The following is an 11,783-nucleotide window of genomic DNA, read 5'->3' as shown; positions in this document are numbered from 1 at the left end:
GCAGAGAATCCACACAACAAAAAACTGCCTAGAAACCTGTGTGGTATCAGGAGACTAATCTAGACAGCTTGGGATGCAAAGATAAAACATCTACAAAAGAATCTCGCCTAGTGGGGAAGATAGACCAACACTTAAGCCAATAATTAACTACAGTGAGATGAAAGTCCCAGTGGATGTATGAACAAAGTACCAGGAGAAGGATAAAAGAAGGCAATTAAACCTGGGTAGGAGAGTTAACAGAGAAAGCAACAACCCAGTTGTTCATTCATCAATGAGGCAAGTGTGTTATTTGCCGGAACTGCCAAAACAAAGTCCACAGAGTGGATGGATTAATCTACTACACATTATCTTCTGTCTTCCTGGAGGTTTGAAGTCTGAGATGGAGGTGTTGGCAGAAAGAGCTCCTTCAGAGGGAAGGAGGACCCTGCCTAGACATTTGCATTAACTTGTAGATGGTCTAATCTCCGTATGTATGTATGTATGTATGTATGTATGTATGTATGTATGTTTCTATGTCTGCAGTTTTTCTCCTGGTAAAGAGACAGTCACATTGAATTATATTTCTCTCCTCTCAACTTTTTTTGGCCAATATTATCTCAAAATTCAGTCACATTCTAAGGTGCTTGGGATTAGGACATCAACAGATTTTGAGGAGGACATAGTTCAGTGACACAATAAGCCAAGGCTTTATACTGACTAAGAGTCAGGATTTGGTGCAGTGTAGTTGGAAAAAGCCAAAGAAATCTATAGATTTGGTGGGGGGATCCTGGGGACCATGGAATGGGTGTGAGAAACTGATTCACAATGAGTGTATATTGGCAGGCAGGCTAGTGAGGAGGCCTGAGGAAGAGGTGTCTTACATGAGCAAACTTATCTTTTAATTAGATGTTGATGCTGGGATGCCAAGTGTTTGTAGAGCAGTGGGGCACCCGGAACAATCATGAGCAGCTGCTGGGAGTATAAAATGCAACAACTCTATTGGAAAGGAATTTGACAAGTCTTTCAGAAGTAAGCCATACACCTATCATCCAATCAAGTATTCCTCTCCTAGTTATGTCTTCACATAAAAGCATGTCTGAACAATGATTTGTATGCCCATGAATGCTAATAACAGCTTTAGTCATAATTACAAGAAACTGGAAACAATCCAAATGTCCATCAACAGGTGACTAAATAAACGAATTGTGATATATCCATCCAAAATAAACCACTTAACAGTTAAATGGAAGGAAGTGCAAATTGATATCTACAACATGGATAAGTCTTCAAATAATTGTGCTGAGTGAAAGGATCCAAATATCAATAAATGAATAAGCGAACAGGATCAGATACAGTATGATTCCAGTTACATGAAAAGCTAGACTACACAGATGTATTCATTCCAGGGACCATGACCTTCATCTACACTAGATGACTGACTACATTGATACTTCCTTGGCCCTAAATATGAAAACATGGAAACTGGTATGGGTTTATGTGGGGTGAGGGATGGCACTGGAGATGGCATGATGAATTTATGGGTATAGATGTATATGAAACTCACTGAATAGTGAGCTTAAATATAGGCACTTTATTGTATGTCAGTCATTTCTCCTTTTACAAAAATATTGAATGATTCATGAATTTGCATGCCATCCTTGTGCTAATCTTCTCTGTATCATTCCAATTTTAGTATATGTGCTGCTGAAGTGAGCACCAGTCATTTCTTAATTAAAAAAAAATCAATGAAGACAAATGAAACCAAAATGAACAAGAAGAGGAATATGTAGGTTGTATAAAAATCAGAAGGTACCAATGTCCTCAAGGGTCTTCCCCAGTTTCTTTTCGATTAGCTTCAGTGTGTCTGGCTTTATATGGAGGTCCTTGATGCATTTGGTGTTGAGGTTAGTACAAGGAGATAAGAATGGATCAATTTGCATTCTTCTGCATGCTGGCCTCCAGTTGAATCAGCACCATTTGTTGAAAAGGTTATCTTTTTTCCACTGGATGTTTTCAGCCCCTTTGTCTAAGATCAAGTGGCCATAGGTGTGTTGGTTCATTTCTGGGTCTTCAATCCTATTCCATTGATCCACCTGCCTGTCACTGTATCAATCCCATGCCATTTTTTTTTTTAACACTATTGCTCTATAGTATTGCTTGGAGTCAGGGATACTGATTCTCCCAGAATTTCTTTTGTTGTTGAGAATAGTTTTAGCCAATAGTTTAATCCTGGGTTTTTTGTTATTCCAGATGAATTTGAGAATTGCTCTTTCTAACTCTATGAAGAACTGAGTTGGGATTTTGACGGGTATTGCGTTGAATCTGTATATTGCTTTTGGCATGAAGGCCATTTTAACTATATTAATCCTGCCAATCCACTAGCATGGCAGATTTTTCCATTTTCTGAGGTCTTCCATTTCCTTCTTCAGAGACTTGAAGTTCTTGTTTCCATTAAATGTAAAGAAACAGATCTTTCATTTGTTTGGTCATAGTCACACCAAGGTACTTTATACTGTTTGTGGCTATTGTGAAGGGTATCATTTCCCTAATTTCTTTCTCAGCCTGCTTATCCTTTGAGTATAGGAAGGCTACTGATTTGCTTGAGTTGATTTTATAAGCTGCCACTTTGCTGAAGTTGTTTACCAGCTCTAGGAGTTCTCTGGTGGAGATTTTTGGGTCACTTAAGTAGACTATCATATCATCTGCAAAAAGTGATAGTTTGGCTTCTTTCTTTCCAATTTGTATCCCTTTGACCTCCCTTATGTTATCTAATCACCCGAGCTAGTACTTCAAGTACAATATTGAAAAGATAAGGAGATAGGGGGCAGCCTTGTCTAGTCCCTAATTTTAGTGGGATTGCTTCAAGTTTCTATCCATTTAATTTGATGTTGGCTACTGGCTTGCTGTATATTGCTTTTACTATGTTTAGGTATGGGCCTTGAATTCCTGTTCTTTCCAAGACTTTAAGCATGAAAGGATGCTACATTTTGTCAAATTGGTACAGGGGGAAAGTTCCTGAGCAGAACACCAATAGCTTATGCTCTAAGATCAAGAATTGACAAATGGGACCTCATAAAATTACAAAGTTTCTGTAAGGCAAAGGACACTGTCAAAAGGACAAACCATCAAACCATCAACCAACAAATTGGGAAAAGATCTTCACCAACCCTACATCTGACAGAGGGCTAATATCCAATATATACAAAGAACTCAAGAAGTTAGACTCCAGAAAACCAAATAACCCTATTAAAAATGGGGTACAGAGCTAAACAAAGAATTTTCACCTGAAGAACTTCAGATGGTTGAGAAGCATCTTAAAAAATGCTCAACATCATTAGTCATTAGGGAAATGCAAATCAAAACAACCCTAAGATTTCACCTTACACCAGTCAGAATGGCTAAGATTAAAAACTCAGGAGACTGGAGGTGTTGGCAAGGATGTGAAGAAAGAGGAACACTTCTCCACTGTTAGTGGGGTTGCAAATTGGTACGACCAACTCTGGAAATCAGTCTGGCGGTTCCTCAGAAAACTTGGCACATCACTTCTGGAGGACCCTGCTATACCACTCCTGGGCATATACCCAGAGGATTCCCCACCATGTAATAAGGATACATGCTCCACTATGCTCATAGCAGCCCTATTTATAATTGCCAGAAGCTGGAAAGAACCCAGGTGTCTCTCAACGGAGTAATGGATACAAAAAAATGTGGTATATTTACACAATGGAGTACTATCCAGCCATTAGAAACAATGAATTCATGAAATTCTTAGACAAATGGATGGAGCTGGAGAATATCATACTAAGGGAGGTAACCCAGTCTCAAAAGATCAATCATGGTATGCACTCACTGATAAGCAGATATTAGCCTAGCAACTTGGAATACCCAAGGCATAATCCACATATCAAATGATGTCCAAGAAGAACGGAGGAGTAGCCCCTGGTTATGGAAAGGCTCAGTGCAGCCCTGTAGTGCAATATCAGAACAGGTAACTGTGAAGGGGTAGATGAGGGAACAGGGAGAGGGAAGAGGGCTTATGGGACTTTTGGGGAGGAGGGAGCCAGAAAAGGGGAAATCATTTGAAATGTAGATAAATATATCGAATAAAAAAAAATCAGAAGGTGCCTAGAAGAAGGGAAATGGTTAGGACAAGCCTGTAGAAGATCATTGTGAGACTGTGGCCCTCACGGCAAAGCCAGGCACTTGCTGTCCAGTTCTCTGTACTCCTTCAGTGTCCTGGAATTTAAGCTTTTATGAATTGAAACCTGAGCTTTAGAGAAGGCATGTGTCCCCCTCATCATGGTAGAGGCCACCAGTCTTTATACTCTCTTCTTTATCCTGGGAATAATTATGGGTATTCATAAGTGTACAAGCGTTGTTTAAGACGGGTAATTGCCTGCTCTGTTCGTGTGACTCAGCCATGTCAGATGATGGTCAGTGCTATGAGGATGTGGCAGAGGGCAAGAGGTGTCATGTGACACAGAGGCACTGGGTGTGAAAACATTTATTAGTAGAAGTACTTAGGGATGTCTATTCTGGGGAGGGGACAATTGACCTCAGGTCTACGTTTAGTGGCTAAGGGGGGCTATCTGAGATCAGGGGCAAGTAACCTATCTGGAAAGATTAGGAAATGTAAGGGCCCTGAGGTGGGTTGGAAGTAACATAGTCTGAAGAAATTTGGAGTGGCTGGAAGGTGTCAGAAGAGCAACAAAAGGAAAGGACTTAGGTAGGCTCCTAACTTATCCCCATCAGCCTGGCTCTAGGGGAACTTTTTGTTATATCCTGTCAGAACAAAGTTCAAGCTCAAACACTGAACATATTAATATTATGAAATATTGTTTGGTTGATTATAGTATACCTTCACTTTCTTTCGGCCTTTATTCTCCCCCTGTCCTTTTATCTTTTTTATTAGATGGAGGTTGTGGTTGGATTTGCTATGCATCTCCTTGAGACAGCGAGGCATGAAACGTCTTGCCAAAGTATTTTATTTCACTGTCTAGCTCATAGCCCATGCTGAGTTGAATGTTGAATCCAAAGTTAAAATAAAACTGGGGGCTGAGATGGATGTCAGGTGGTGGAGTGCTGGCCTATTTTGCAGGGAGCCCTGCGATGGATCTTTAACACCACGCAAGGTTAAAAACTTAGTGCTGTATGCCCATAATCAGAGATTTAAGGAGGCAGAGGAAGAGAATTAAAAGTTCAAAATCTACCTTGGATTCATGTCTAGTCCGAGGCCAGCTTGGTCTACATGAGACATGGTCTGAATGAATAAGCAAGCAAAGAAATAGATAAACAATTATGTATAGTAACTGAGAGACAGTTAATCGTAAATTAATATCAGTGGGTTTTCTCTATGAATTCTGTTCTCTATAATGTTAGAAAGCTTGCTCACTGTGCACAAGGGCCTGGGCTCAATCCTTAGTCTTACAAAAATGTAAACAAACAAATAAATAAATAATAAATAAGTAAATATTATTTAATGCATTTTAAAAATGCAGTAGTAAGAGGAAGCAACAGGCATTTTAGCCACTTATGAGATAGGCATTTCTTCATGCCTTGATTAATTCTCCCAATAATTCTTCTTATTAACACTACTTTTCAGCAAAGAAACTGAGACTTGGAAGCATTAAGTAGCTTGTCTCAGTTCACACTGGAAAGAAATGGCAGTTGGGCCTTCAAGTCATGTCTCCTGCCTCTCTCTCTCTCTCTCTCTCTCTCTCTCTCTCTCTCTCTCTCTCTCAGCTTCAGCTCTTGTCATCCTGCCTCGTCAGTCCTCAGCGTTGTGCCCAACATCCATAATGCCACCCTGTCAGGGACTGGATAGAGATGGTTCTCTTAAGCTAGCAAACAACCTCCTTGAGAAAAGCCCCAAGGCTTTATTCTGCCGATTGTCAGACCTACTATCTGTCTGAAGATTTTAAAGGAGCCGTGCCTGACTTCCACCACTCCTCTGCTGACAGGAATTCTCCAGAGGAACTGGTGGCAAAAAGAGGTTGAAAAAAGTGGCCCGGTCAGCCAGGCGTGATTGAACAGTGTTCTAGTATTGAATACCTGATAAAACCCGAGGCCCCTGGGCACTTGATTTTTAAAGTAATCCTGTCAGTTTCCTAATAAAAGTAATAAATTAACCAAACAGCAGATTCAGTGGTATTTTATGTCCTGAGGGTATTGCTCTCACACTTCAACTTGATAGCATGATTTATCAAGAGATAAATTACAGCTGAGAACGAATGGATTTACCGATGTCAGGGAGACGACAAGTATATTCTGAAGATGTTACCCATGATGGACATGTACCTGACAAGCATACTTGAAAATCCTCAAACAAAAAGATTCTCTTTGAAGGCTGAATAACTTTAATTTGCACTTTGGATGTAGGTTACCGCAAGGATGGAAGGATTTTGATGGTCCAAGTATTACTCTACCCAAGTCACTATGACCTGAGGGGGTGTGTTGTCACCGCAAGCCTTTTCAGAAACCAATCAAGATCATCAGTGACTAAAGTGACTAAAGGTAGATTTATCTGCCACGCCCCCAGATCCCTGTGTGTGAGGTTGGCAGCAGAACTGAGAAAGGGCAGAGATAGAAAGATGAGGTAACTGGGCTTTCAGGTTTAGAAGAACTTTCCTAAGATGCATGAGATGACCCCATATTATGCCTGTAAGCCAGAACTCCCCTATTCTCCTCACACCATCATCTACAAACGGCTGTTATCCTGCATCCACCATGCTTGTTATGGAAGTGCAAATGAAGATTGTTAGAATCAAAGCGGAGTCTCTTTTGTGAAATCTTAGCCGCACAAAACACATATAGGTAAGAGGAGGTTATGAAGGAAGAGGATCCTGCAGCTATAAGACTATAGCTACACAACCCAACAGAAGTAATTCTCTGCAGGAATACCTGTCTCGAAACCCTCTCTTTAAGGATGATCATTTTGAAATACCTCTCCATTTCATCTTTAAACTCTCTCCCTTGCCTTATCATCTTTGGACACACTCAGAGTTCACCAATGACACTTGTGTTCCCATTGCAGAGCTCTGCTATTCCCAGATAAATATCCTTGTTCTTTGGAGATGCTCTCTCACTCTGATCTAGGGTGGCGTGCATGAGAGTAAGATTGGATTTGGTTAGCGGATGTGGGCTAGTGTGGAATGAGGCCTCCAGATCCCTGTACGTGAGGGCAGGCCGCAGGATTGAGGACACGCAGAGAGAAAGACAGCAGAGAGGACTAGGGTGCTCTGATTTAGCCTACCTGAGATGCAGGAGGACCATGATGACCCTGTAGTTAAGTCTATTAACTAAGAATGGGCCTGCCCCTGCAAATCTGTGAATTCTTACAGATCACCCAGAGCATGTGGCTTAAAAATGACAGCAGAACTCTTGGTGTGAAATGGTTAACTAAATGTATGCTTAAGAATTAAAAAAAAAATCTCTTGCCAGAAAGTATTTACTATTATTCGCAATTGTTTTATTATTATGTAGACCAAACAAATACAGGAATGGGAAGTGTTGAGCATCAGGATGGATGGATGTGGTTAGCACTTTACAGAATCTTGAAGTAAAAATAAGGCTAAATTTCAAGTGTCCTAGGTAGTTTTGACTATTAACTTGACACAAAGTAGAATCACTTCAACTGAGGGACTGACCATATCAGAGAGTCTCTCTCTCTCTCTCTCTCTCTCTCTCTCTCTCTCTCTCTCTCTCTCTCTCTCTCTCCTCCCGCCCCCCCTCGCCCATTTGTCTGTCTTTTCTCTCTGTCTCTGTCTCTCTATGTCTCTGTGCCTCTGTGTCTCTGTGTCTCTCTCTGTCTCTCTGTCTCTCTCTGTGTGTCTCTCTCTGTCTCTGTGCCTCTGTGTCTCTGTGTCTTTCTGTGTCTCTCTGTCTCTCTGCCTCTCTGTCTCTCTCTCTGTGTCTCTCTCTGTCTCTGTGCCTCTGTGTCTCTGTGTCTCTCTCTGTCTCTCAGTCTCTCTGTCTCTCTGTCTCTCTGTCTCTCTGTTTCTCTCTCTCTGTCTCTCTCTCTGTCTCTCTGTCTCCCTGTCAATCTCTCTCTCTCTGTCTCTCTCTCTCTCTCTGTCTCTCTCTCTCTCTCTCTCTCTGTGTGTGTGTGTGTGTGTGTGTGTGTGTGTGTCTGTGTGTGTGTGAGTGACTGTCTTGATTGTTAATTGATATAGGAGACCCAGGTTACTGTGGGCAGCCCTGTTCCCAGGCAGGTTAGTCCTTGGCGGTATAAGACAGTTAGCTGATCCTGTGATTCTGTGAGCAAGCCCTCAAGCAGCATTCCTCCCTGATTTCTGCTGTACTTCTTTATTCTGTGAGTTCTCTGGTTGGAGGTAATGTTCTGTGAAATAGCAAGCAATCCTGCCTTGAGTTCCTGCCCCGCTTTTCCTCAGTGATGGACTGTAAGGTAATACAAGCCCTTTCCTCATTTAAGTTGCATTTGGTTAATGTATTTTATCATAACAACAAAAGGAAAATATGAACAGGAAGCATTTTTCTTCTATATATTTATTGTGTACAGACACATTCACACTTGTATACATTGTACCTAGAATCCCCCAAACACTCTCCCTCTTCACCCTACCTCCCACTAGTCCCCTTTGCTCCCTTAGATGGTTTTGTTGATGTTTTTATGCCTTTAAAAAGAAGCAAGTTGCCTGACAGTGGTGGCACAAGCCTTTATTCCCTAGCACTTGGGAGGCAGAAGCAGGCAGATTTCTGAGTTCAAGGCCAGCCTGGTCTACAAAGTGAATTCCAGGACAGCTAGGGCTACTGAGAAACCCTGTCTCGGAAAAAAAAAAACAAAAACAAAAGCAAAAACAAAAAGAGGCAAGTTAAGGATATCTTGAATCTTAGACTTTTAAAACATATTTTTTAAAATAAACCCTAAGGTCTGGGAAGGATGCAATTAACAAGCCAACAATCAAATTATGCTGAACAAATCAAAGCAAAAAAAAAAAATGCCATTAGAGAAAGTAGATGTAGAAATAAGATTTAGCTTTAGAAGCAACCAAGCAGATAAGCTCATTAATGAACAGTCCACTCACGGAAGAAACAGGATTTAGGATGCTTCCAGCTTTTGGGTACTTTAAAGCCAGCCGTAGCTAGACAACTATGTACACAGATTAAAAGAAAATGGTGCGATGCAGTTTCTTGTAAAATCGCTTCAAAGTTTACCAATAGCCCGGAGCATCTGTCAAAATCCCAAGGAGGTGCTACAAAGAACTATTTTAAACCTCCAAATTCAGGGCACCTGAAGAAGTTAAGGTGCCTGTGTTTTTCTGTCTTGCAGATATTTCGACCTTACTATATACAGATAGTCTGTGAAGGTCCCTGGGCTTCAGTACAGTTCTTTTTTGGAAAACTATTTAAGTTACTCTTTTTTTTTTCTGGTGAAATTCTGGATGTGTATATTTAATTAAAAATGATCTCATGTGAGGTGAAACTCCTGAATTCAGGAAGGCGAGGGAAGAGAATTTAGTTTTCTGGTTAAACTTTGATGATAGACGTTTACCATCTTGGGTATCGACCTTCAGATTAATCCTTCAAAGTGTCCTAAGGGCACAGAAGTCCTCTCTAATGCACATTCTTTCTACTAAGATGAAATGAGCCACAGGCTCCTGTGACAGGCAGAATAGAACTGCACAGAAGCTTAGCTCCTTTTGCCTGATAGAGTCTGGACTGTGGAAATGCACTCTGATAGATATTAAAAGCAAGTAATGTTCTTCAATTGTTATATAGTCACCTATGTTTCTAGTGGACAGCTGGTAGCACAGGGGACAGACACTGGGTTGCAGAGAAAAGCAGACCAACAGTAGATTCAAAGATATCTATCTGCCAGTCTGCTGTCTCAATCCCTTCTCAATTTTACTTGAAATCAGAAGCCTGAGGAGAGGTTAGGGGTGAGCTCTCTTTCCACTTCTGTTGTTTTGCCTTTCCATTTGGTTACAAAAAGGTGAGAGGAACTGCTAATGTTATTTGTTTTGTTTTCTACCAAGTTGCATGCTGGGACAGACTTTTGTGGTTGACCAAACTCTTCTCCTCCCATTTGCTGTCTCATTTGGTTGGTTTTCAAGCAAGTGGTTCTTAAAGGCCTGTTTTTCTTTTTGTTTTATTGAAGCAATGCCTGTATGTCAGAGTCTTTTACCTACTTACTTTTGTAAACACTTATATACATTAAATACTATATATTTATATACTATATACTTTATATAGTATTTATATATATAGTATTTATATAGTATTTATATACTATATAGTATTTATATATAAAGTATATAGTATATAAATATAATATATAGTATTTTATATACTATATAAAGTTACACTACAGGAATATGGAGGAAGAAAGGACAGCATCTCAAGAGATTGTGAGAAAGGCATGCACCAGGTGGATTTTTACTAACTCCCCATCTAAGCCTTTCACAGGCCAAGATGTAAAACATTACAAGAACTCGGGATACAGCTTTGTGCCCTCCTAACTCCCACCCTGACAGGGATAATCCCTGTGTTGACATTCAACACAGTCGATCAAGTTTTTAAATATCCTCTTTAAGTACGTGGGATCATACAGTGTGCACCTATTCCTGTCTGACGTCCTTCATTCTGCACAGGGGAAGAGGGTATGAGCTACTGCATTGCTGCTACAGTGGGAATCCTTTCACTTCCATTGCTCTTCATCTGGTTATCAACCCTCTGCATCTGTTGTCCCTTCGGGGAGGGAGGTTGGGTTGCCTGATGTTTTTGCCTCCTGGAAGCAGTGCAGGTATATGTATAATCAGGTATCTTTTGCTAAGTGTATGTGTCATTACTGTTGGCTCTATACTTAGGAGCAAATTGATGGGCCAAAGACTATGCATATGTTCCATGATTAGTAAATGCTAAACCGTTTTCCAATGCAGTTGCCACAATTACTACTCTGACTTGAGAGTTGGGGTTTCTCTCTCTTCCCACCATTGCTTGTTGTGCATATGACAGTTTAGCCCTTTTGATAGCTGCATGAATAACACCATGTTCTTAAAAATATACACATTGTAGAACACGAGTGTTCTGTTTAAAGTCAGTGTTAAGAGTATGTTCAAAGTAATTTTGTGCTCTGCAGATTATATAAAGCAAATAAACAGAGGACCTCACTGGGAATCACTGGTGACAGGCTACTCATGCATGAACAGAGCTCAGGGTGTGGATAGTCTTTATTCTAGGAAAGACTGCAGGGTTGCTTTAAGGCTCAGCATCTTAGAATTTAAATAAAAACGATGTATTTCCTACCCTACTTGATGTTTCTTGGATGTCTTAAAGAATTCAGATCAATACCTGATTGCGGGCAATTGGACCACTGCTTAATCTACATCAGCACAAAAATGTGCTGTGCTAGGGAGTCCATTCACATGCTAATACGCGGAAGCATTTTTCCCAGGGGAACTCTAAATTCTGCTATCATTTATTAATTTGACTTCCCTTATTTCTACAAGCTGAGTTTGGAAAGGACGCAGATACGCATTCTTTTTTCTGTTCCTGCTGTTAAATTCATTGTCATTCATTGTTCTAAAATCATATTGGCATAGCTACAGAGAGCCTGCCTCTGTGCTGACCACCAGCAACTTTGGATCCCAAATATCACCAGGAAACCATTGGTAAGATGGAAACCGTTGGTGAGATGGCACACAGACCAGCTAAGAGTACCTCTTAGTATTGTCCTTACCTATGAGACATATTTACTAGCAAGTTTACGGTACTGTTTCAGTTTCACAGTAACATCTTCAGGCATCTTCTTAATCCATCATTCTGCTCTGTCATTCTCAATGTGC

The 11,783-nt window shown here is 40.6% G+C and overlaps 1 pseudogene; it reads right to left on the bottom strand.

Moving 5' to 3' along the window:
* Positions 1-1,600: 1,600 nt before the first annotated feature.
* Positions 1,601-1,696, bottom strand: LOC127691825 (uncharacterized; annotated as a pseudogene).
* Positions 1,697-11,783: the final 10,087 nt, after the last annotated feature.

This window comes from Apodemus sylvaticus, chromosome 8 (genome assembly GCF_947179515.1).
Source record: "Apodemus sylvaticus chromosome 8, mApoSyl1.1, whole genome shotgun sequence".
Classification (NCBI taxonomy): Eukaryota; Metazoa; Chordata; class Mammalia; order Rodentia; family Muridae; genus Apodemus; species Apodemus sylvaticus.
Note: the sequence above shows the minus strand (reverse complement) of the source record. Positions and strands in the feature narration are given on the sequence as shown.